Raw genomic sequence first — 27,340 nt, forward strand, 5'->3', positions numbered from 1 at the left:
AATTTCAGTTTCTGATTGTTCATTGCCAATAGAGACAAATACAATTGATTTTTGAATGTTGATCTTGTATTTTATAACTTTGATAAGTTTCTTACAAGTTCTAGTAGTGCTTTTTTTTTTTTTTTTTTTTGGCAGCTTCTGTAAGATTTTTGACCAAAGAAATTCTACCATCAGCAAATAAAGACATTTTTATTTCTACCTTTCTAACCTAAATGCCTTTTTCATACCTTATTGCACTGGCTAGAAGCTCCAGCACAATTCGACGAGCAGTAGTGAGAGCAATATTCTTGTCCCGTTCTTGATCATAGGGAGAAAGCTTTCAGGCTTTCATCGTTAAATATGATGTTAGCTGTAGATAGTTCATTGGGTTGGATTCTTGATCCTTTATATTTGACCGGTTTTTATTTTGTTTGCTTGTTTTCTATTCTTTCTATGTAAGTTATCCTGGGTGGGTTTTTTATTCCCTCTCTTTATTTCTGATTTTTCAAATTGCATGATTATGTGTGTAATGTAAGTCTTTTTTTCATTTATTATACTGGATGTACTGGATATTTGGTGTGTTCTTTCAATCCTTAAAGTCCTTATTCTTCAATTCTGTGAAATTACATCACATATTTCTTTGATCTCTCCTTCCTCTATTTTCCTCTGTTCTCTCTTCCTTGAATTCTTATTAGTTAGAGATCACATCTTCTGCCTCGTCCTCTGAATTTCACAATTGTTCTCTATTCCTTCTCCCTCCCCCTTCTCTTTTGGTTTTGGTTTTTTGTTTGTTCATTTGTCTGTCTATTTGTTTGTTTTGGAGAGTTTCTCATATTTAATTTGAAACCTTATTTTCATAAAAGGAATTCTGTAAGCCAAATCTATGTTACCATGTGAGAGAATTTCCGGTCACCTCCAAGAGAGAACACATGTTTTGGTGAGTCTGTGAGTAAAATTGTTATTATGATGTATTTACAAGGAGAAAAGGATTAATGATCCAGAACTCTCTAATGATGAGTTTACTTGGGAAATGCATTCTGCTGACATAAAAGGGGAAAGTACTCAGTTGGGATCCAGGATCTCGGTTCTCACATCATTAATTTATCAGTGTGTGTGGGGCAAGTGTTTTCAGAGGTGGCACGCCTATCATCTAGATTCACTCACTCAACGAGTGAATAACACCTGTACATACAAGGTTCTGATGTACAAAAACATGGTATTTTGAATTATCTGGAAAATGTAACTTGCTTTGAATACAATAAAGTAAAAATGGGAAAAGAATATTGTTCTACATTTAAGAAGAGCATAGCTGATGACGGGGTGCTTGGGTGATTCAATCGATTGAGCATCCGACTTTGGCTCAGGTCATGAGCTCGCGGTTTGCGGGTTCGAGCTTGCATCGGGCTCTGTACTGACAGCTCAGAGTATAGAGCCTGCTTCAGATTCTGTGACTCCTTCTCTCTCTACCCCTCTCCCACTCGCATTCTGTCTCTCTCCTTCAAAAATAAGTTAAAACATTTAAAAAAGAGAGAGAGCTTAGCCGATGAATAACAACACAAGTAACAAAAGAAAAAATTAAATAATTGTCTATATCGTACACAGAAAATCATACTGATTGAAGTGTTGATATTTGGTTTGGATATTTGTGTATTTTTCTAGCATTTCTTAAGGGGTAATCATATACCAGAACTACTTGAGATGCTTCCTAAGAATATGGTTTCCTGAATCCCATCCAGGAAGACACTCAGATTAGGCAGACCTTAATATGAGGGCGGATGTGTCTGAGAAATCTTCATTTATAACAAACTCTCCAAGTAACTGCTTTGCCCACGAAAGTTTGAAAACCACTGTATTCAGACAAGGTCTACACGTCTTTGCTAACACACTGACTAATAAGATGAGAAAAAAAATTTCCACTTGATTTCCCCAAGGCATAAACTACTCTTTATGAAATTATTGAGTTATTCTAACCTTTGGAAGTTAAATTAATTCTTTTAACACACAAAACATTAGATTTTAACAAAACTGGCTTTAAGGCCAGTTTCCTTAAGACCTTAGAGCTGTACTCTGATCACTTGAAATAAGAGTACTGTGATTGAGAAATTGAGTTTTTAATTAAAATGCATTTAAATGGCTACATGTGGCTAGTGGCTACTGTATTGGACAGAGCAGATGCTGACCATTTTCATCATCAAAGAAAGTTCTACTAAAGAGTGCTGTCTTAGAGGGTAAATCTAGTGTCCGGTGATGCCCAATTTATTTTTCATGTGTTCATGAAGTCCCCTGGCTTCCTTGCAGGAAAGCTGCTAGAGTAAAATATAGTGTTACTAGTCTTATTTATGGAGACAATATATTTTGTATACTGCATTATATTTATGGACAAGACAGATTTTGATTAGAAAGTCTTTATGGATGAATGGAAATATTTCATTTCATTTTCTTATCATTTTTTAAAATTCCAGTATAATTAACATGCAGTGCTATATTCGTTTCAGGTGGACAATATAGTGATTCAACAATCCCATACATTACCCAGTGCTCGTCATGATAAGTGTGCTCTTAATCACCCTCCCCACTTCCCCCATCCCCCCGCCCACCTCTTCCCTGGTAACCATCAGTTTGTTCTCTGTAGTGAAGAGTCTGTTTCCTGGTTTGTCTCTGTGTCTCTTTTTTATTTCTGTAGCTATTTGTTTTGTTTTTTAATTCCACATATGAGTGAGATCATATGGTATAGGTCTTTCTATGACTGACTTCACTTAGCATTATACTCTCTAGTTCCATCCATGTTGTTACAAATGGCAAGATGTCATTCTTTTTTTATGGCTGAGTAATACTCCATTGTGTGTGTGTGTGTGTGTGTGTGTGTGTGTGTGTGTGTGTATACATACCACCCCCTCTTTATCTGTTCATCTATTGATGGACACTTGGGCTCCGTCTGTAATTTGACTATTGTACATAACGCTGCAATGAACATAGGGGCACACATATCCTTTCAAATGCGTGTGTTTGTATTCTTTAGGTAAATGGCATGATCACTGGATTATATGGTACTTCTATTTTTAATTCTTTGAGGAACTCCATATTGTTTTCCACAGTGGCCGTATCAGTTTGCATTCCCACCAACAATGCAAGAGTGTTCCTCTTTCTTCACATCTTCACCAGCACTTGTTCCTTGAGCCTTTCATTTTAGCTATTCTGACAGGTACCTGTGAGATGATATCTCACTGTGATTTTGATTTGTATTTCCCTGATGATGACTGATGCTGAGCATCTTTTCAGTTGTCTGTGGGCCATCTGGATGTCTTCTTTGGAGAAATGTCTGTTCATGTCTTCTGCCCATTTTTAATTAGATTTTTTTTTTTTTTGGTGTTAAGTTGTAGAAGTTCTTTTCTTTTTAAGAATTTTTTTAAGTAAACTCTATGCCCAACACGGGGCTCAAACTTAGGACTTCGTGATGAAGAGTCACATGCTCTACCAACAGAGTCATTCAGGTACTCCATGTTGTATAAGTTCTTTACATATTTTGGATACTAACTCTTTATCACATATGCCACTGGTAAACATCTCCTTCCATTCGTTGGTTGTCTTTTAGTTTTGTTGATTGTTTCCTTTGCTGTGCAGAAGCTTTTTATTTTGATGTAGTCCCAATAGCTTATTTTTGCTTTTGTATCCCTTGCCTCAGGAGATATATCTAGAAAAATGTTGCTACGGTGGGCATCAGGGAAATTACTGCCTGTGTTCTCTTCTAAGATTTTTATGGTTTCAGGTCTCACATTTAGTTCCTTAATCCATTTTGAGTTTATTTTTCTGTAGGGTGTGAGAAAGTGGTCCTCATTCTTTTACATATAGCTCTCCAGTTTTCCCAATGCCATTTGTTGAAGAGACTATCTTTTTCCCATTGAATATTATTTCCTCCTATGTTGAAGGTTAATTGACCATAGAATTGTGGGTTTATTTCTGGGCTATTCTGTTCCATGGATCTATGTGTTTATTTTTGTGCCAGTTCCGTACTGTTTTTATCACTGCACCTTTGTAGTATAACTTGAAATTTGGAATTGTGATACCTTTAGCTTTGTTTTTATTTTTCAGTTGCTTTGGCTATTTAGGGTATTTGTGGTTCCATACAAATTTGAGGATTGTTTGTTCTAGCTCTGTGAAGAATGCTGGTGTTGCTTTGATAGGGATTGCATTGAATATGTAGATTGATTTGGGTAGTATCGACATTTTTTTTTTAATTTTTTTTAACGTTTATTTATTTTTGAGACAGAGAGAGACAGAGCATGAACAGGGGAGGGTCAGAGAGAGGGAGACACAGAATCCGAAACAGGCTCCAGGCTCTGAGTGTCAGCACAGAGCCCGACGCGGGGCTCGAACTCACAGACTGTGAGATCATGACCTGAGCCAAAGTCGGCCGCTTAACCGACTGAGCCACCCGGGCACCCCGGGTAGTATTGACATTTTAACAATATTTGTTCTTCCAATCGATGAGCTTGGAATGTCTTTCTATTTCTTTGCATCGTCTTGAATTTCTTTCATCAATGTTTTACAGTTTTCAGAGTACAGGTCTTTCACCTAGTTTATTATTCCTAGGTATTTTATTATTTTTGGTGCAGTTGTAAATACGATTACTTTCTTAATTTCTCTTTCTTCCATTTCACTGTTAGTCTACAGAAATGCAATGAATTTCTGTATATTGATTTTATATCCTGCGACCTTGCTGAATTCATTTATCAGTTCTAGTAGTTTTTTCAGTGGAGTCTTTAGAGTTTTCTGTATAAATTATATCATATGCGAACTGTGAAAGTTTTACTTCTTCCTTATCAATTTGGATGTCTTTTATTCCTTTTTCTTGTCTGATTGCTGTGGCTGGGACTTCCAGTACTTTGTTGCATAAAAGTGAGAGTGGACATCCTTATCTTGTTTCTGACCTTAAGAGGAAATCACTCAGTTTTTGACCATTGAGTATGATGTTACCTGTGGGTTTTCCATATATGGCATTTATTATGTTGGGGTATGTTCCCTCTAAATCTCTTTTGTCAAGGGTTTTTATCATGAATATATATTGTACTTTGTCAAATGCTTTTTCTGCATCTATTGAAATGGTTCTATGGTTTTTATCTTTTTTCTTGTTGATGTGATGTATTATGTTGATTGATTTACAAATATTGAACCACTCTTGCACTCCAGAATAAATCCCACTTCATCTTGGTAAATGATTTTTTAAGGTATTGGATTTGGTTTGCTAGTATTTTGTTGAGGATTTTTTCGTCTGTGTACATCAGAGATGTATTGGCCTGTAGTTTTTTTTTTTTCAAGATTTTATTTTTGAGTAATCTGTACACCCATCATGGGCTTGAAACCACAACTCTGACATCAAGATTTGCACACTCCATCAACTGAGCCAGCCAGGCATCTCTCTTGTTCTCTTTCTTTGTGGTGTCTTTATCTGGTTCTAATATCAGGGTGATGCTAGCCTCCTAGGATGATTTTGGAAGTTTTCCATCCTCTTCTATTTTTTGGAAAAGTTTGAAAGAGTACATACTAACTCTTCTTTATTTTTTTAAAATATAAAAGATTTTTCGAAATTTATTTATGTATTTTGAGAGAGAAAGCATGAGTGGTGGAGAGAGTGGAAGAGAGAGAATCCCAAGCAGGCTCCACACTATCAGCGCAGAGCCCAACACAGGGTCTGGACCCACAAACCATGAGATCATGACCTGACCTGAAATCAAGAGTCGGATGCTCATCTGACAGAGCCACCCAGGTGCCCCCTAGCTCCTCTTTAAATAGTTGGCAGCATCCCCATGTGAAGCTGTCTGGTCCTGAACTTTTGTTTGTTGGGAATTTTTTTACTACTGATTCAATTTCATTGTTGGTAATCAGTCTGAGTTTCCTATTTCTTCCTGACTCAGAGAGGTTATAAGTTTCTAAGGATTTTATCCATTTCATCCAGGTTGCCCAATTTGTTGGCATACAATTTTTCATAATACCGACTTACAATCCTTTGTATTTCTTTGGTGTTGGCTGTTATTCCCACCCCCACCCCCCCCACATTTCTGATTTTGTTTATTCGAGTCCTCTCTTTTTTGATGAGTCTGGCTAAAGGTTTATCAGTCTTATTGATATTTTCAAAGAATCAGCTCCTAGTTTCATTCATCTGTTCTTTTGGCATTTTTTAGTTCCTATCGGAACTATTTAATTTTAGAAAGTATTTTTCAGTTCTAGAATTTTCATGTGTTCTTTTCCAATCATTTTTACTTCTCCGTTGGCTTTGCTCCTCTGTTCCCACAATATATCCACACTTTCATTGAAAATTTTCAACCCATTTGTAATAGCTGTATTAAAGTCTATCCTTTTGGTCATTACAGTTCAGTTTCTTTTAAGTGATTTTACTACTGTTCACATTTTTCTCACATTTCCTTGCTGCTTTACATGTCTGGCAGTTTTTTATTGTATCCTGGGCATGATGGATGCCACATTGTTGAATGTCCAAATTTTATCATCTTCACTTAAAGAGTATGAAATTTAATTCTGAGGCAGTTAACTTACTTGCGGATAACCTTGTGAGGTCTTGTCCCTAAGCTTCGTTAGGACACCTGTAGAGTACTCTTTACTCTAGGGCTCGAGTAGCCCTAGTCTTAGCTTTATTCTCTTGGGATATTAGTGGAGCACTCAGTGAGTTCAGTGTGGTCTTTCCGGATTGGGTGGTCAGTGCTTCAGTATTTTCTAGCCCTGTGTAAGTTCTGGAATGTCCACTTCTCCCACTTCTCCTTGGTCATTGAACTTTGTCCACCATATCAGAACCTGGCCTCAGCACAGACCACTAGCTCTTCAGTCAGGTACTCAAGGGGATGTCTATGCAGATTTCTGGAATCCTTGTCTGATGCCTCATACCCTGCCCTCCAGGTCCCCTTTTGGTCCTACCCTCTAACTTCCGTCCCCTCACCCTGGCGGAACTGTCTTATTCTGGGTGGGCTCCTCCTCCCTGCACCATGGTTTGAGAAGTGCCTCCAGGCAGAAATCTGGGTGACTGTGGGGTTGCCTCATCTGTTTTTACCCTCTCTGGGGTCACAATTTTATATTGCTTGTTGCCCAACATCTGAAAATAGTTATCTCGTATATTTTGTTCTGTTTTATAGTTTCTTAATAATAGAAGGTCTGGTTTGATACCAATTTTCCATCATGTCCAGAAGTATAAGTGCAAATGGAAATCAACCATCAAATTCAGCTTAAAAAATCACCAGAATTAAAAAAGAATTTAATAGTGGCCTTTCCACAAACAAATTTGCTCAGAGGACAAAGCCCAGATAAATTAAATTTACTTGGATAGGGAGGATTTTCAGCATTCAACACAGTAATTTGCCACATGATTCCATCAAGTTCTGGTTTAGACAGATACCCATTTATAAAATGAAATCAAGAGGAGGCCATAGTTCTTCCATGGACGTGGCCTACTGGATGAGGAAGCAAGAGACTTTGGTTGCTCTGGATCCATTGTGCCTACTTGTATAACCTTGGGCTATAACTTTGGTTCCCTGTGTGCCAAGGTTCCCTGGGACATCACGGCTCATTCACAGAGATGCCATGGGATATTTTCAACTTTCAACAGAGGCACGGTGATACCTGTCACCTGGTGGACACCACGCACACAACCAGCCTCAAGTGGTTTGTTCAACATTAGATTATGCCACACGCCTTACAAGAGCATCTTATCTTTGTCAAGGTGGGTTTTGAGCAGTTTCTGTGATAAAAAGTGAGCACCACACACAGGAAAGTGACAGGAAGGTGATGGTGGCCAAATCGAATTCCAGTGGAGGGCATACGTGCCATTAGTAAGAACTCGTGATTATTTGAGAATGTAATTAAAATATCAGTGTCTTCCTTCAATTTACATGTATTTTTTTCCAAATGGCTACAGATTTGTTAGTACCTAAAAATATTTTAAGTCGAAACTAAACTATTTAAAACTACTAGGCATTTTTTTGGACAAGGACCTCCTGTGACAAAATGGCAGAGACACTGAGGGCGCCATGGATTCAGAAAGCATAGGGGCTTCTGGACTGGACGGGTAACCTATCACTGGTCCCATCCGCAAAATGCAGGTGTTGCATTAAATTCTCCTTTTGTTCTGACATTTTAGGAATCTGCGGTTTTATATCGCTACAAGTGGTGGGTTTTTTGTTGTTGTTTTGTTTGTTTTCTTTTAAGTAGGCTTCACACCCAGCCCAAGGCTTGAACTCATGACCCTGAGTTTAAGAGTCAGAGGCTCAACTGACTGAGCCACCCAGGCACCCCAGTATTATAAATGGTTCTCAAGTGGTAGAGTGAATGTGGCATGCTAATTGGGTCACTTCTATCAGGGGAGCAAAGAAGAAATGCTAAGATTCCCAGCTCATCTCTGAAGCAAGGGTCCCCAGGTCTCCAAAGGGAAAATAGGATACCAGAGACAGATTCAAGAATTCCTCAAGCCGATAAGAAACATGATTTTTAAGTCAGTTCAAATTCCCATATCAGACATGGGACAGCTCTAGCCCAGGGTAGAAACACTGGATTCATTCCAGAACTCTCCCATACCTTTAGAACAGGGGCTGTTAACCTGGGATCGAAGGACTCCATCCATGCACAGAATTCAGAACGCCCCCAGAACAGAAAAATATTCACCTTTATTTTTATTAACTTCGAGTTGAAACTTAGCATTTTTCTTCAGTTACGAACGTAGTCAACAAACGTCAGGAGTATTAGCATTTCCTGTGATGTTGCCACCCGTTGAAATAATGGGATTTTCCTTTCACAGTACAGTTTTACACTCACAGCCATTATGACCTTGCGGTAGTTTTTACACCTGCCGCAGACCTTATTACTCAGTGCGTTATGGAGGGAAATTATTACTGTATCATGAAATATTTTCAAAACGTATTTCGATAATCGCTTTTCAAAGTACAAGTTGTTTCTTTGATAACCTTAAGTATTGGTTTTAATTTTTTTTATTGTGAAGGACTTGGAACATACGTAAAAGTAGACGGAAAGATATATAGGCTCCCACACATCCATCATCCAGCTCTACTCCCAAATCCTTCTCAATGCTGCAAGTTCCTGTAGTAACTCCTATAGGTTGTCCATTGTGTAGAGTTTCCAACAGTCTAGGATATGGCTGCATCCCCATGGTGTAGTTCATCGTGTCCCTCTGTCCCTCTTTCTTCCGTGTTTCCTATAAACTGAAAATTGGCTCTAGAGGCTTGATGTCAGCAGGTTTTAGGGGCAGAAGAAGGGGCGAGATTACTCCTGGATATCTCCATCAACAACCACGGGTCCATTAGTTGGTTAGGGGTCACAAAATGGTTTAACTCTACCATTTCTTCTAATGTATTATCTGTAACATTTCTACAAGGAAACGCATGCCTCATCAATGATTTGGTTAACCCAGTGGTAGAGTTAGTATAGGAAGTCAGAATACATGTTCTTGATTCTATTTGTCAATTTTCTAAGTAATGACTGGGTTCCTTTTATGCATCTCATTTTGTACACTTATTTTTTTTTAATGTTTATTTGGAGAGAGGCAGGGGAGGGGCAGAGAGAGACTCCCAAGCGGGATCCGCGCTGTCAGCTCAGAGCCCGACACAGCGCTGGAACTTCCGAACCGTGGGATCGTGACTTGAGCCAAGATCAAGAGTCGGACGCTAAACGGACTGAGCCGCCCAGGCACCCCTTAGTTTATACAGTTAGAACCATTAGCCTGAGAAGGGGTTCTGGGCTTCACCAGCCTGTGCGATGAGGCGATGTCCCAGAACTTCCCCTGTGGACTCCCCAAGAGATACAGACGCTCCTTCTAGCTCTTCTGCAGGGTCCTTCCAACCGTAGCAACCGTCCATTCCCCTTGGCCCGCCACACTTCACCTCCTGCATGTTGGTGCTTGTGCTGGATGCATGTGTGTAAGTCTTACAGCAGGGGCTGTGCGTGTGGAGACAGCTCTGCTAGTGGCCATGTTCACGCGCGGACCATGCTCCTCACCAACTGTATGGGCCAGGCAGATTCCTCACTCCTCGGACCTTCAGGTTCTTCATATAGAAACTGAAAAAATGTTATCTAACTTGAAGAATTCTTCTGAGAACTAAAGACGGGGAGATTCCTGAGAGATTGAGACGTTATAGGTGCTCAACAAATATGTGTTAGATCTGATTCTTTGTCGCCAACAGCAGAGAACTGTTAATTAGATCTTTGGTACTGGTCATGGCAGGGGAGCACCGCCACTGTAGGGCCCTAGGTCACATGGCAGCATTGCAGCCCCCGCCCCCCACCACTTCTCTCCACTCCCCCCTGCTTCCTTCCGGTGCCTTCTCCTCCGCCTCCTTCCATTCCCTCCTCCTCTTCTCTCTTGGCCCTTCACTCTTGCTCTCTGACTCTGTCTCTCTCTCTCTCCGCTCTCTTCCAAACCAATTTCCTGCCTCCCGAAGGTGCAGGGTGGCCCTGCTCGAGACAGAGCGGTCTGATTCTGAAACGCACTTTCTAGCGAGCTGTGTTCCACCCACAACACGACACATCTCATCTCTTCCCTGAACCCTCACTAGGCTGCCCCATTCAAGACCTTACAACAGAGTCAGCATCTCACGCACCCTGGGCTTGAAGTGGCCATGTCCTGCACTGACCCTCGGTCCACGGAGAAGTATCTACGCTGTGTTTCAACCCATCCTTACAAGCTCATGGCATATTCCATTTGGTTCATCTGAAAAATCAGCTGGTCCCTAAAACCCCCTTAGGATTCTTTTTCTTTTTCTTTTTTTTTTTTTTTTTTGCACCCCCCGGTCACATTCTTCTTCCCTTTCTGAGCTCTGCTGTCTCAATCTTTCAAGCACTCCCCTCAAGCCGTCTCACCCGCCATGCCCTTTCTTCCTCTTCCAGATGAATTGGCTGCTTCTTCTAAAGCAGAGGCACCTATCAGGATGGTTCCTGTGTTCACATCCTATGTGGGCAACCCCAGTGTCTATCAGTGTCTCTCACTGATGACTCATCAATATCTCAATGACTCATCAATATCTTATCAATATTTCTCACCAATGTCTCATTAAAGACTCATTAATGATTCCATCAATGTCTCATTGATGTCTTTCATCAATGACTCATCAATGTTTCATCAATGATATATCAATGACTCAGTGATGTCTCACCAGTGACTCATCAATGACTGTCAATATCTCATCAATGTCTCATCAATGACTCCATCAATGTCCCATTGATGTGTAGTCCATGCCTCTCGTCAATGTCTCTCCTTGCCCCGTCGGAGGTCCCATTGAGGGTAGCATGGTGGGCTGTTAGGAACATCTCAGTCATGAAGACACAAGTTTGGAGGTTGGCTTTCCTGTATACCAGTGGGGTTCCCCTGAACCTCAGTTTTTTTAGTGTAACATGGGCATTAAAAGCCTGTGCCCCAGCTTTGTTGACACTAAACAACAGATTTTGTGTCTAGTACAGATGTGTATTAACAAATGAGGGTCAACAAGCATGAGCCCCTTTCCTGCTCTGCCTCTCTTCCTGTCCACAGTAAAGGCTCTTCCTCCATTGTGTTCTAGGGTCCGATCCCTCCTGGCGCCACAGGTCTGGGCTCCTTTAGCATGGCATTCGAGGCTCCTTGTTTTCTGCTGTTCCCTCAAAGGCACCCCATCCCCTACTAATACCAAACATCCTGATATCTTGACGGATAGCAAATTGTGTCCTCGGCCCTAGTCCACGTAGAAAATTCCTGCTCATGTGTGTCATCCTCACGGTGGGCCGGAAGTGTCCGTGGGCTGCCCTCCACGTTGAGGCCCGCGCACACTTCTGGATCTTCCTCTCTGTCTGGGAAGGCATTTCCCTGATCCTTATTCCAGCACTCATGTAGAAAAGTTCCAGGCCATAGGAAATAAGCTGAAATCTGAGTTCCTCTGTGACCTCATTTGCTGTAAGCAAAGTGAAACGTGATCATTTCACAGAATTGAAGACCCGGAAGAGCTTCTGATTTGGGAAGAACAATTTTTTAAATGGATTTGTATGCATAACATCCATTGCCGTTGGTGATGGTGGAGTCAGTGACTAATGAAAATGTCGTTTCCTGTGATTTTTATAAATTACAGTAAATATGCCAGTCCTCATCCACAGCAGCTGTTGTAACGCAGGCAGCCGTCTGGAGCAGAGGCCAGGGGACCTCACCAGAGCCTCAAGAGGTAGACCCCACAGGTGCAAATTGACACCCAGGAAAACAGTAGTTAATACATTCTAGAATTTGGAGAAAGAGAGAATGTTAAAATAAACGTATGTCAAGCAGACAAATTTGGACTTCTCCAGGAGGATCTGTCACGTCAAACAGGAAATAGCTATAAATTACTTGTAATAGTAAAAATCTTGTCATTTATAACCTTTAAAGCAATGGGCTCATTTAACACATCAACTCCTAGATCATAATCTAGGACAGTCAGCCTGGGTATTTATTTCACTTTTAACGTGTAGAAGCCAGAGCCAACCATGCATGGTCCACAAAACACCCCACAGTGTGCCGTCAGCATTTGGAACCATAGAATGAGCCAGGGAGATAAGTACCTCAGCCCAGGGTGACGAATATGTCAAGATATGAAAACCCTTTCTGCTCCTAAAAAGAAAATTAAGACGTGATTGGAAATGTCATGCCTTGGGTAGTCTCATAATGAATAATTCCAAATAAATCCCACCATTATTCTGTTTATTTGTTTTACTTAGAAGCTATTTGAAGTCATTGGAGCTGAAAGTGTGTCTCAACATGCCAAGCGTATTTACTGTATCTTGTAATCATCTTGCTAACCGGTGCGCGGGCAAACAATAATTGGAGTTCTGTGTTTGTTTCAGACACCTCTGCGCATGCCGCCCACAGATGAGAAATCTGGCTCGGAGACATGCTGAAGGGCCGAAAGGCCTTCGCTAAAGATGGACACACGAAGCCATCCTCTGCATGACTTGAAGATTCGGTGGCAACAATGTATTTACGATGGAGATGCTCAGTGAAGTTTCCGTGCACCCAATAAGTACTTGGTGTTCGTGGATACGGGGTGGAGGAGGGAGAGGAGGGGCGAGAACGCGGTAAGCACACCCTCCACGGTGAGGAAGCGCCCGCGGGGGTGAGAGCCCAGCCTACAGCTCACACTGGCAGCTATGCCGGCGTCACGAGGCACGAGGAAGGACACAGCGTTGGTCTCCACGAAGACACTAACGCAAAGCGTCAAGCCGTCCTGTTTCTTTTGACATTCTCTCTGACGGCCTCTGACCTCCGTGTTTTCTCCCCGACTCGGATCAGTCAGTGCTTAACTCTGCCAGAGCCAGCCCCCGGCTCCCGCAAGATGCTGCGGTCTGCACAGCACCTGTGAGTGTGTGACAGACGTGTGCACACACGTGTGCACAGGCAGGCACGCACATATGCACACGTGCATGTTCACACATGCACGCGGGCACACGCATACATGCTGTATACACGTGCACACACGCATGCAGGCACAGGCACGTACACACGCGCATCCAGGCACGCACACACATGCATGCAGGCACACGTGCACAATCACAGATGCAGGCACATGGACGCACATTCACACACACTCATGCACATGCGTGTTCACACACACACACACAGGCACACGCACGTGCACAGCCTGGGATGACGCAGCTGTGGCAGCAGCCACATTAAGAATCCTGGGTCTGTTGGTTGGGTGACTTTTTCCCCATTTTGCTTTTGTGCGGTCTCCCGGTACGCTTCCAGTGGGGTAAAAATTTGCCTCTGTCCAAATGTATGAACGCAAGCTAATTTAGAAAGACCAGACCCACTAAATTTAATCTTAAGAAGAAGCTAACAATTATAAATTAGCTTCAACTGTAAGTAGTTCAACTGGTTCTTTGCATTTTGGTTGCTCTCCCTCTGAACTGAATCCTGTTTTCGTGGCTAGTTTCCATAGACTGACCGGCGGTTGCTGATGAGGGAAGAAGCGGGGCTTGAGGACAAGAGAGAGTCTGCAGGTAGAGCTTGGGCACTATTCGGGGCTCACGGATAACAATCCCATGTTTCCGGGAGAAGAGCGGATACCGCAAACCAGATCATCCAAATCAACAGCCTCCCGCCTGGAGTACCGAAACCGGACAAGCCAAACCGTGCCAGGCCAAGCCGAAATTAGTCACTTTATTTTGGCTGACACGCAACGTTTATATGTGTGGGGTAACACGCTGATCTTTAGGAGTGTGCATGCAGCCGGTAAATTGAAGAATTGGATTCTTTCTGTAGCCTAGGTAATTTCTAGAAGCACCAACAACCTAGACCTTTAGCCTCGATTGTTGGATTGTTACCGGCAAAAGACTATTTTTGTCTTTTCTTTTTCTTCTTTTGGTGAACTGAATGGATAATGGTCTCAATTCTACATTTTTAAATTATACGTAGCTATAGAACATGTGTTGCGTGTGTTGACTACATATTATTTTAACACATCTGTTAATTTTTAACAAAGTTAATTTCTCCAGAATGGTGGTTAATTTTGAAAACATCGTGGGCAAAATGTTACAGACTCATCATTCGACTAGCGCAACCACGCATCCTGCGTTGGTTGGTTGGAAGACACACGGTTTTAGTTTCATCACCTCTGGAATCTGCACGGACCGTTACCATCAGTGACAACTACAACTGTCACCAGCAGATTTGTTTCCTTGCACGGTGGCAGGTAAAATAAAGGTGCATCCTGCAATAAAGAGCATCTGAGGCTTGTTGAAGAAAACAAGTGCACGTGTGTGGTGTTAACCTACGGATAGCCTCTTGTCTGTGTGGTTTGGGGTGAGGACAGATGCGTGTCAAAGGTCACTGTTCGTCCATAACATGTCTCTAGGTTGGAATTTGTATGAATTAAGTTCCCAAACTTCAGCACGGTTGTTTTTGTTCTGAGTCTTCTATATGCAAGTGGTTCACACTGGATGGCTGTGTGTGTTTGACAGAGAGTTCCTCTTGCTTTGTCCGTCACCAACTGAAAAGGTTACAAATGAAAACTCTGGAAGACTCTCAGAGGAAGAAGCAAGCTGATCCAAACTGGTACCAAATCTGATGATGAGTCAAAAAAAAAAAATCACCAAGTTAGTACCACTGAATGGGATTTATTAATATTTTAAATGTTGAGATGAACATGTAGATGTGCAGCAAAATGCCATGCTGTATTTGCATTTGTTTTCTGGAAACCTTACGAGGCAACTATTGTAATGCAGAAAAATGTCCACCACTGACCCCTCGGCCGTGCTACCCCGCATTTCCGGCCTGAATTGTTTCTCGTCTCTTCTCAGAGCCAGAAGTCCTGGAGGGGGCTGGGAGCCACATTTAAATATGAGGTCAGTTGGAGGTGGTGTGGGGACAGTAGAGAGAAGAGAAAAAGTATGTTTAGATCTTAAAATCTTTAAACAATTTTTAACGTTTCTTTATTTTCAAGAGAGACAGAGAGGCAGAACATGAGCGGGGGAGGGGCAGAGAGAGGAAGACCCAGAATCCGAAGCAGGCTCCAGGCTCCGAGCTGTCAGCACAGAGACCGCCACGGGGCTCGAACTCACGAGCCGTTGAGATCATGACCTGCGCCGAAGTCAGCCGCTTAACCGACCGAGCCCCCCAGGTGCCCCTAAATTTAAAAAATTGTAAATGATAAGGATTCCATACGGGAAAAACAGACATGTTGGCCCAGTGCTCCCACACCTGCCTCTTAGCACAGCTTGCCGGCCCGGTGGGACACAGGGACCTATGCACACACACGTGCGGTGAAGGCGTCTGTTTGTTTTGCCTCTGGCAGAGATGTGATTCAATGGCCGGGGTCGATGTGGCTTCACTTTTAGCCCCCTCTGCTTCTCCCCTCATCACATCATCCTGGCAGCGTTAACTCACCGCCCTATAGGTAGCATTTAAAGGGAATTACCTATGACTTCAACCATTTGTCCCTTATCGACTGATGTTACACTACAAGGATTTGCATTGAAAGGGCACAAACAAGGGGCGAGTCGTGGCACCTGGCCAAATAAAAGAGTAATGTTCTGGTGAGTTTAGCCTGAATAATTCACTGCTGTGGAAAAGTGGGAAAGTGCAAGGTGAACCCTTTGACCAATAAATCTCTCCTGCCCGTGAAGCCCTTATCTGGTCCCCTCCAACATATTCTGCACGGGGAAGCCATCATCGTTGGCTCTGGTTTGTTATTTGTAAACCTTGATCTTCTGCACTCGGCGTCCTAAATATGGATAATTAGCATCAGTTTATCGTGCTTCTGCATATTTTCTCTTCTCTCCAAACATGCGCGCTTCTATTGGCCGCCGTTCTGCCTCAGAAGATTATGGAGACAGATTGCAGAGAATGAACGTGCTCAACGAGATTAGGAAGGAATAGAAATACCAACGTGGCCAATAAATTCCTCGTGAGAGCCGCTTATCATACAATTACACGTTGACTTGTCTCACACTCTCCCAGCCCCTTAATCCACCGCCCCCCCCAAGAATAAAATTTCACTAATTTCTGAATTGCTGCACACCCCCCTGACTTGTTACCGAGAACAGTTGGAGGGAGAAACGCTGCCGAAAACAACACGTCAAACTTTGCAATAAAAAAATTAAACTTTAAATGTCAAAATGGGCGGGATGAGTTTAGGATGTTGCAAGCCTGTTAGCATCTGTGAATGAATGCACAGAGCCTTGGCACAGAGAGGCATTCAACTTCTCTTTGAGCACCAGATCCTCCCATTGTGCCCCTGGGGGGGGCTCAGAGCTGTGGGGGGGGTGACTGTGCCCCTGGGGGGGGCTCAGAGCTGTATGGGGGGGGTGACTGTGCCCTGGGGGGGGCTCAGAGCTGTATGGGGGGGGTGACTGTGCCCCTGGGGGGGGCTCAGAGCTGTATGGGGGGGAGGCTGTGCCCCTGGTGGGGACTCACTGTGCCCCTGGGGGGGCTCAGAGCTGTATGGGGGGTGACTGTGCCCTGGGGGGGTTCAGAGCTGTATGGGGGGGTGACTGTGCCCCTGGTGGGGCTCAGAGCTGTATGGGAGGCCTGTGCTCCTGGTGGGGGCTCAGAGCTGTATGGGGGGGCTGTGCCCCTGGTGGGGGCTCAGAGCTGTATGGGGGGGGCAACTCTGCCCCTGGTGGGGACTCAGACCTGTATGGGCGGGGGGGGGGGGGCGACTGTGCCCCTGGTGGGGACTCAGAGCTGTATGGGAGGCCTGTGCTCCTGGTGGGGGCTCAGAGCTATATGGGGGGGCTGTGCCACTGGTGGGGACTCAGAGCTGTATGGGGGGGGCTGTGCCCCTCGTGGGGCTCAGAGCTGTATGGGAGGGTGACTGTGCCCCTGGTGGGGGCTCAGAGCTGTATGGGGGGGTGGGGCTGTGCCTCTGGAGGGGGCTCAGAGCTGTATGGGGGGGTGACTGTGCCCTGGGGGGGCTCAGAGCTGTATGGGGGGGTGACTGTGCCCCTGGGGGGGGCTCAGAGCTGTATGGGGGGGTGGGGCTGTGCCTCTGGAGGGGGCTCAGAGCTGTATGGGGGGGGCAACTGTGCCCCTGGTGGGGGCTCAGAGCTGTATGGGGTGGGGGGGGCTGTGCTCCTGATGGGGGCTCAGAGCTGTATGGGGGAGGCTGTGCCCCTGGTGGGGGCTCAGAGCTGTATGGGGGGTGACTATGCCCCTCGTGGGGACTCAGAGCTGTATGGGGGGGGGCTGTGCCCCTGGTGGTGACTCAGAGCTGTATTGGGGGGTGACTGTGCCCCTGGTGCGGCTCAGAGCTGTATGGGGGGGAGGCTGTCTGACCTGCTGTAGGACAGGACCAAGCCTTGGCTTAATTTCTTATTGTTACTGATAACAATCAGATGCCCCTGAGTACTTGTGGGCACGTCACTAGACCTCTGTGAGTGCAGTCCCCTCGCTCAGACATGTGTCACACGTTATGGTTCCTTATACACATTTATGTGCAAAAATCAAATCTTGCCCATTCCTTGTCACAGAGAAGCGTGTAACCACGAAGGCTGCCTCAGGGCATCCACAGAGAGAGCCCTCCTGTCCTTCTGTGTCTGTGAATGTTACTCTCCCCAGGGCTTTATAATCAGGTGGGTATTTAAAGAGGCCCATTGAACTCTCCACCAGGCAGTAGTCATTGTTATGACACACCTACAAAAGCCAGGCACCCCCACCAGAGGAACCTCCAGGGGCCAGAAGTTATGCTCACTGGAAGAATGGAAACCCAGATCATGTCCTAAAACTGATACATTTGTGCTGGCAGAAGAGGAGAGGCTTTCAGTTCACCGTGAGGAAAAGTAATCGCTGAAGACACTCACAGCAATTATAAACAGTTTTCACGCACAGATCATGAGGTTGCCTTCACTTTTTTTTTCTCCAAGTCACGTCCGTTAGGCGTCACCAAGGAGAGGACCTTATACCCAATCCAGAGAAGAGACTCCATAACTCCGGAGAGCTGTTTCCAGGCTCTGAGTGCAGAGACAAACCCGGACAATATTCATTCGGCAAATACATACTGAGCGCCTCCTCTACGCCAGGACTGTTCTAGAAGGGTGGGGTGTAGCAACACAAAGAATCCCGCCACGGACAAGCCAATAGTTAAAGGAAGTTTGCCTTTTGCAAACTCGGTGATCTACTGGTTGTCAAGAATTTCCTTTTTCAGAGACAGAGCCAGCCTGGACCCGCCTTCCCTCCTTGTACCTTGATAGGGACAGTGACCCCAGGCCTGCAAGGAAGGCTTCCAGAACCACAGCTACCCACACCTGCCAGAGGCCGGAGGCCGTGTCTGCAGTTCCAACAGCTCAGGCAGGTTCCCCGCATCAACAGTGTAGAAGAAACAAGCACATCTCAGATGTCAGGGAAGTTCTGCTTTCCCTGAACCCTCCTCCTTTCCAAAGCCGCCCCGGGGGCGGGGGTGGGGGTGGTGGGGGAACATGGGTCCTGCTGGATGGGGTGCAGGGGACCTGGAGACCGGCTAGGACTGGTTGTTTTCCTTTCCTAGGGGAAAGGTGTGGAGGCTTTGCAGCACTAATAGCAGGGGACTGGGAGCCTTGGCTTCCTCTCGGGCGCTGCCAAGGCCAGCAAGGCTGCAGGCAGGTGTCTCACGGGGAAGCTGAGCTCAGCTACCAGAGCCGGGGGAACCTCCGCGGAAAAGGTACAATCAGATGGGGTGTTAGAACTGGCCTCTTCTCCCCTGGTCCTGTTTCCTGAGCTGGAGAGCTAAAGGGGAGGGGGGGCGGGCAGTGAGAAGGAACCGTTTGCCATTAATCTGGGAACAAACGGCTAACCTCGGTGACTGGTATTTTCGCTTTTCTTTTCTCACTTTTCTCAGTGTGGGGAAGCGCGGAGACCGCGCGGAGCGATTGTGAGGGGCTCTGCTGGAATTTGGCAGCGCCGAGGCTTGGAGAACAGCCCCATGCTGGCTCCCATTCAGCAGGCCAGTTTTCCTCGAGCTTTGGAAGTTTCGCTCAGCCGTGCACTCAATGGCTTCACAAAGCTGATTACAAGCTTCAGCGCATTCCTGAAGGAGCCAAAAGCGACGCAGGTGCAAACGAGCCGAGGGAGCCCCTTATCCCGGTGACAGAATGGGACAAGCTGGGAAAGGCTTGGACCACACAAATCCAAGCTCACCAGGCAGCAGAAAGCCTGCCTTGGGAACCGGGGGTCATTATCCGCCCTATTCAGCGGGGCCCGGGGACCCTGGGGGCCCGGAGGCCGGCCCGCGCGGGAGCGCCAGTGCGTCTTGGGGCTGTGGGGACCCCACCAGGGCCTGGGGCCGGGCCGGGGCGCGGGTGGAGGGCTGTGCCTCTGCACACGCGGCTTCGGTAAAATCTGTGCTCCGACGTGCCCGTGTCAACACCAGTAGGGACACAGGAGAAAAAGCGCGCAGGACGCAACCGGGTGTGTGGATACTGCAAAACGTTGGCTCATCCAGCGTCCAGACCTCCCTGCCCTGTCTCTGCCCGGCCTGGCGCTGCGCGTCCCCGACAGGCCCCCAGGCCACTGACACAGCCGCAAGGGTCATTCTGCGCCCTTGCTCTCCCAGCCCCCCTTTCCTTTCAGTCTTCCTAGAGACGGGGTCCCGCTGAGCACAGCCCTACGCGGTGCTGTGGGAGGGACAGTGGGGGTGGGGGTGGCAGGTCACGGGGTCGCCCCTTAGAACTGCTCTTGGCTTGGCCTCGGATGCCTTTGCTGCGAGACTGATTCCCTGGCGGGGAGGAGGGCCCGGCCCCTCTGGAAGAACGAAAGACGTCCCCCACTCACGCTCAGGGACCAGGGCCGGGGGACAGGGGGCCGCAGGCCGAGGAGGAGGGATTCCAGGCAGAGGAGCTGGTACGCGGGGGTCACCCTGGGGCCGCCACCGGCCCGCGTCAGCTGCGGGGCAGTGAGTCCCCGCGAGCGGGGCGTCTGCCTGGTGCGCGCCCCTCGCTGCCCGCCGCGCGCGGGGCCTGGTGGCGCCCGGGGGTCCCTGCGGGCAGGGCCAGGGCAGGGCGCTCGCGCCGACGCTCTTTTGTCTGATAACTAATTTGAGTTAATGCGATCTTTATGTAAAGCTAACAGCGGATAATTGTCTATTTTCTCGCCAACAATCTCCATCACAATCACTTATCTGGAAACCTGCGCCGGATTAATCGTCATATTCCCGAGATGAGCGTCGCTGCGATGCGCAGCGAGCCCGGGTGGGGACCTGGGAACGCCTCCCCCACGCTTGCGGGCCCGGTGCGTGCGTCACGGCTACTGGCCGCAAGTTGGGGGGCCCGGGGGCTGGTGCCCACGGGCGCGCACGGCGCCTTCTTCAGGGATCGCTTCTACTTCTACTCGGGTGGGTTGGGGGACGGGGTGCAGGAGGAGGATGGAGGGGGAGGAGGGGAGGAGGAAGAGGAAGAGGGGAGGCGGGGTGGCGGTCCTGCGGGGCTGCAGGGCGGGGCGCAGCCTGGGTCTAACTGGGCCTCCTGGTCCACGCGGGAGTCGTCAGCGCCAGAATCAAGTCTCCTGATGGGGGAGAGAGCATGCCCCCCCCCCTTGTTTTCTGCAGAAAAGATATTCCCTTCCTTCCTTTGGGTCGCTCTAGCTTCCTGCCCTGCCCCAGCCACCTGTCACCGCCTTAGATCCCTCCTCCAAGGTCCCCCATATCTGCAAATTATTGGCAATAGTTACACCCCTCTCCCGTGATTGAAATACCCAAGGAGAGAGCCTGAGGTGTGGAGGCACGACCCAGTGCCGCAATCCCCACCAGGCCCCAGGGTGAGTGGTAAAAATGCAGTCGGGGCCTCTGGGGGAAAGGCACTTGCACGACAAAGATTTTGTCTTTCTGAGCTGAAGTCAAAACATCGGTGTCAGATGAAACCGCGCGTGGTGGCGGTTCTCTGCGCGCGCGCCGCCGCGCTGTGTGCACTCTTGGGAGACCGAGTACGTGTGCCTGGTGACTTGGAAGTAACCCATTCTGCTTACTTCCACTCCGATCTGCCAGCCAAGGGCGCAGCATCGCAACTTTCCAAAATGGTGTTTCTGGAAAAGAGAAATCCGGTCTGGATTTGTGACAGTTTGGGGCCACATAGAAGGAAGCTCTATGTTTCCCTCTTGGCCGACCCTTAGAATTCTAAAAGGAAAGGCATACGGTGAAATAAAATGCCATAAAATTGTTGTATTTTTAGATAAAGGAGGACCCCAAATTGCCCCCCAAATGGGGCATTGTGAAGTCCTGCTAAAATCCGCAAGCCTTCAATTTTCTCCTCCAGCAACTTGATGAGGTCTCTGAAGGCAGACAAGTAAACCCACCCTCCTGGCCGGCCAGCGCGGCCCCTGTGGAGTTTCCCAGGGCGGCTTTGTGCCGAGGCCTCCGGGAATCACCCCGCTCTCTCTCTCACCTGAATCTTGTCATCTCGGCCATCTTGAAGTGATCCTGGAACAATGCTGATCCCCGCGGCCCGAGCCGCTGGTCAATCAGGCAGAACGGACCGTGCAGATGGAAGGGGGGGAGGCAAGCGCCGGGAACACTGGGGCCCATTGTCCTGGGCGTTTCAAAGCGCCGAGCAGCTGCACAGACTTGTCGCCTCGGACCCTCGGTTGCCACACTAATGTCATCATTGCAGAACATCAGATTTTGAGCACTATACAGTCCGAATTCATTAGCAGCCTTCTCGGCAAAGGTCTCTCTTCTCCGTGACAAGTTTCAAACTCCAGATCCCCTTCTGTGGGGAGGGGGAGGGGGCGCTTTGCAAGTGACAACCGCAGACCATCCAGAGTTTCCTCTTTCTGGTGAATTCCAACCCTTTGTAACCATCCTTGGGGTTCAGATCTCGGAAGGACGTCTGACTCAAGCCACTCGGGTCTCGGGTCTCCAGGCGTCTGCATTTTCTGAGTGTTGCTTGCAAGTTTACCGCCCTCCCCCTCCCCCCCCAGCAGCTAGCGTAACAGGTGGAGTGAATTTAACAGACCGGTGCCACCCCCCCTCGGGATAATGAGGTGAAAGATTTTGAAGTCTTTTCTGTAGCTGGAACTCAAATCCACACATTAGAGCAGTTGTGCCCTAAAACAAACAAGTTATTCACACCAGACACGTGCCTTGTCTGGCTACCGAATGGCTACTCCTCCATGCTGCCATCCTGCCTCCTGTCCCCTCACCCCCACCCCCCCACCTTCCAGGGTGGCCTCTTTTTTTTTTTTTCAGAACCTTGTGGGTAGGCGGGTCCCAGGGCCACAGAGGCCTAGGGCACCCACAAACACAGCTCAGCTCTGTCCTCCAGGAAGCTTGCCTTCACCTCCCCACCACTGGCCTCTGTTAATGTGTCCTTCCTCTGCCTCCTTCCAGGAGCCCACATCCTTCATCCTCTCCCTTCCTCACCGGGGGCTGGAAGTCCTTCCCAGGAAAAGGCAGTCAATGTGGAGAAAGGCTCTGGGCCCTTCCCAGCACGGAGCTGAGAAGCAGACGTGGAGGCCAAGGGTGTGGAAAGGCCAAGTCCTCTCTGAGTGCCCAGAGGCTCCCTAGGGGCCCTGCAGACCCCCCCCCCACCCCCACCCTCCGCCCCAGCCCCGCACCTCAAAGCCTCTCAGGTGCCTCTGGTTTCCTGACAAACTGAAGGTGTGATCTAGTCACGTTTTTGTAAACACAAGAACGGCCCCATTTGGTGTCATGTTTGCTCGGGTGTCTGTCCGGTGAGGGTTGGGGGCGACTCAACTGTAGGTGGTCGCTTTAAGGGCTCCCGAGAATTGGCCTAGAACCCTCCTTTTTCTCCCGGGAAAATTCTATGATTTGGGCCTGGACCCTGCGGCTGCTCTTGGAAGTCTGTGCGTGTCTTAGGCTCTGGGCCCCGGAGCTCCCCAGCACCCTTGGGGAGCCCTCCCCTGCAGGTCCACAAGTGTGTGTGGGGGGGGTGCCTGAAGCCAGAGGCAGCTCCTGGGAGATCCTGGCTGTGGTGCACACGATGACAAGTTCCAGGGGGATGGCGGTTTTGCAGGCTTGGAGCCCCAGTGTCTCTCCAGGGTGTAGACAGTGTCTGGTTCATTGGGGCATCCACAGTACGTTTCTGAAGGACTGAAGACGCCCTGGTCACGGGTAGAGCTGATGGCCCAGGAAAGTGTCCATGGCCTGGGGTCGGGGGAGGGGCTCTTCCTGGCAGAGGCGGTTGGCCAGCACTGGCCCTGGAGCTCACACACATTCACTTCTCACACACATTCACTCCCACATACCCACACATGCCTTACACACTCACGGCCCCGCACAGCACATGCGCTGTGCCCCCCATTCACATGAGCACCTAGAGGCTCTCTCTGGAACACGGGCGCGTGCTCCGCAGAGCCGTACGCGTTCCCTCGTGAACATCTCCCCTCCCCCCCTCGACGCCCCTGAGGGTCCTGCAGTGCAGGCTGGCTGAGTGGGGTGGGTGGCCAGGGAGTCCTGGATCCCCCTGGGGGAGAACCACACACCGTGAGGAATACTCTGTTAGATACACACACAGGGACGAATGAGCGAATCTCTACAGAATTCAACAGATAGGGCAGTCGAGGAAGGACGAGGGTGGGTTGTTTCTGGATCCTTTCCTTCTGAGCTATCGGAGGGGACGCCTCCGAGCTTGCTACAGTGGGCGCAATTACCACTTTGTTCCCGGGGGGTCCCACCTCTGCTTTCTCCCAGGATATTCTGCCCTGACACCCGCTCACACCGCGGTGACCCAGCGTGGGGGCCGCCGGCCAGGTGTGGCCCGGAGCGCACAGAACGGGCCGTGGGGGCACACGGCAGACGGGCCAGCTTTCAAAGACGTGGTGTGAAAGGAGGCATGTGAAATACCTCCCTGGTTGTTTAAAAATATTAATTTCATGTGGAAATGATTGCATTTTGGATATATTGGGTAAAATAAAATACATTTTTGAAGTTAATTTCTTCTTTCTGCTTCTTTCACTTTTTAAAAATGTAGCTTTTAGGAAATTAAAAAAAATGTTTTAACATTTATTTATTTTTAAGAGAGAGAGAAACAGAGTGCAAGTGGTGGTGGTGCAGAGAGAGAGGGAGACACAGAATCCGAACAGGCTCCAGGCTGCAAGCCTCCAGCACAGAGTCTGATGCGGGGGTCGAACCCACGAACCGTGAGATCGTGACCTGAGCCTAAGTCAGACGCTTAACTGATGGAGCCCCCAGGAGCTCCTTAGGAAATTCAACGTGACCCGTGTGTCTCCTAGTTGTGGCTTGCCGGCTTTCCCACGGATCCTTCCAGAAATGGAGGAGGAAACTGCTGAGCACGAGGTTTAGCAGGAGGCAGTGCAGACCCTCCGGGTGAAAGTCGCTTTTGTGTGTAACCTGTCATTGAGGCCTCTGCTTCTGCGAGGGGAGCACGGTGGGGGCAGGGCGGTAGCGCATTGTATCTTATTGTCTGGTTCATTTTCTTTCCATCTTGACTTTAATTCCGTCTAATTGCTATATTGTGATCTCAGTCAGCAATCTGAAATGAACTCTCAAGTAACTTCTGGAGACTCTTGCTACGAATGTTGGATCGTGATGAAGTCTAAATGGCAACAGTTTACTCCCTAATGTCTACAGGGCCTAAAGTAACCCTTTCCTGTAATTTCTAAATTTCCGGTCAGCATTTGGGTACTCCTCCTGCCTTCCCTCTCCCCTTGCGAGGCATTTCCACCTCCACCCCCCACCGCCACCTGAGACAAACAAAGAGGGAGCTGGAGCCAGAATTCACAGCTCCCCAAAGGCTTTCTGCTGAGCAAGAATGGAATTGCTTCCAGACTTGTTTACTCCTGTGATTGACGTGTAGCTTTAAAAGTTTCTGAGGTCACACCTGGGTCAACAACATCACAATAAAACATATTAGCAAACACTTTTTATTTTATTTTTTTGACATTTTTTTATTGTAAAGAAAACACTTGAAAACGGTCTACCTGAACATTTTAGAGACAAGATCTCTAGAAAAAAAGTTACGATACTTAGAAATTATATTTCTTCTTCTGATGACAGCAAGAAAGAAGGGGTTGTCCCGAGAAGGTGGTTTATAGGAAGTTCCGAGTGACCGCCGTGCGAACACTCTACGCGTGCGCATACCTGGAGTGCACAGGTCGACGTGTTTTTACATATTTACTGTGAGGATCATACAACTAGCAAAGAATCGATGCAGTAAAAATGTGCGGCGAGACTACTTCACCAATAAGTTGGAAGAATCTACTAAATACTTTGGAGTCAAATTTAAAACTTGTGTTGATCATAGAAGGCTCTCCTCTGGCCGACTGGCAGTGTCCATGTAACGTTCTATTTCGGGCACAATTAACTTTAAGGGAAAAAGAAAATGCAGAGTACCAGAGATGATCAAGGTTTTGTCGATAAACTGACTGAAATGCTCTATTCGTTGTATTAATTCCTTGGAAAATATCACTCTTGTTATCTGAGGCTTGTGTTCAGTTAATAAGAAACCGATAGAAAGACTTAATTATTTACTCTGCCTGACTGGTTTTTAAAGTTTCCAGGGAAATAACTAAAAATGTAGCCTGTATCTCGCTAAAGAGCCATCGACATCCACTAAAAGCTCAGGCCACCTCACTCTGGATGTGGCATATTTATTAGTACGACAGGCGGTTTATTTCCAGGATGACTCCTGTCCACTGTCATTGAACTTACTGGGGTAGCCAGAAGAAACAAACTGGAAGAATTTAACCTGTTTAACTGCTCTTCTAGTGTTTGGAATCATCTCAGAGTAAAAGAACCAAACGTGATTAATGAGCAGCGAGGACCCATCCGGTCACATGGCACCCAACAATGAAAATCCGACACGCCAGCCAAGTTCACTGCCGCCGTGTTCTTGTTTATTTAATATGCGACTTGCATGGCCTCATTTGCCTCCTCGTGTTATAAAACTAGACAGACTCTCATTCACTCTCCCGTTTTTCTTTTTCCCCTAAAGACTCTAATGGTTATATACTTTCAAATATTTGCAGACAAGATATTCTGGATAAATCATCTAAGATTAACTAAATTAGGTCAACGTCCATGCAGGGCCAGGGAGATAGTCCCTCGTGTTCAAATTATCTGGTGTCAGCTATATTGATTGAAACAGCACTGCCGACTGAAAAAAAAAAAAAAAAGAAAAAGAAAGAAAGAAAGAAAGAAAGAAAAAGTCTTATTACAAGATGTCTCAAAAACAGATAAGAAAGCAACGAAGCCCTCTCGTAAATGAGGGGCCTTATCTAGATTTTAATATGGTGGTAAGCAAATTGTACATGTTTTTGCAAGTTAGACAACTTATATGGGAAGCAGACATTTCTGAAGTTTCTCTAATTCTAAGCCAGTCACTGTAGTTTGCATATCTGTCCATGGTTCGTGGGGTCTTTGTTCTTCTCCTCAAAATACGATCCATAGAAAGGCTGAAATATTACCACATTCAGGACACATTGTCTGGATTGTTTAACCCTTTCTAGGACGGACAGAGCGCCCGAGGCTGATGGCACCCAAGGGCGTCTGTGTGAGGGCCCTTCTGCCTGTCCACTCACTTTCCATACCGGGCTTCACACACCGTTTCTTTATTTCTGGAAACTGCTGATCATACTGATGAGATTCCTTGTAATAGGACCCGAACAAGAGTTGGGGAAGAAAGTTCTTGAGCCTTTCATCTAGAGGCCACACTGCCGGAGTCAAGACAGCAACGCAGGTGACTCTGGCGGGCCATAGCCTCTGGACCGGTGTCAGAGGTGAATCCGCGCCCGTTACGGCTCCCCGTGATGAACGCTGTCCTGCCCAAGCTCACGGCCTTGTTCCTCCTGCTGCCACTGTAGTGTATGTATTATCACGCCAGACAGTTAGTAAGTTGATGATGTGATATAATTAACAGAATGGCTGTTGGTGAATATATTTCAAAACTACACACAGGCTAGTCTAGTAACTAG

The sequence above is a fragment of the Acinonyx jubatus genome, chromosome A1 (assembly GCF_027475565.1).
Source record: "Acinonyx jubatus isolate Ajub_Pintada_27869175 chromosome A1, VMU_Ajub_asm_v1.0, whole genome shotgun sequence".
Taxonomy (NCBI): Eukaryota; Metazoa; Chordata; class Mammalia; order Carnivora; family Felidae; genus Acinonyx; species Acinonyx jubatus.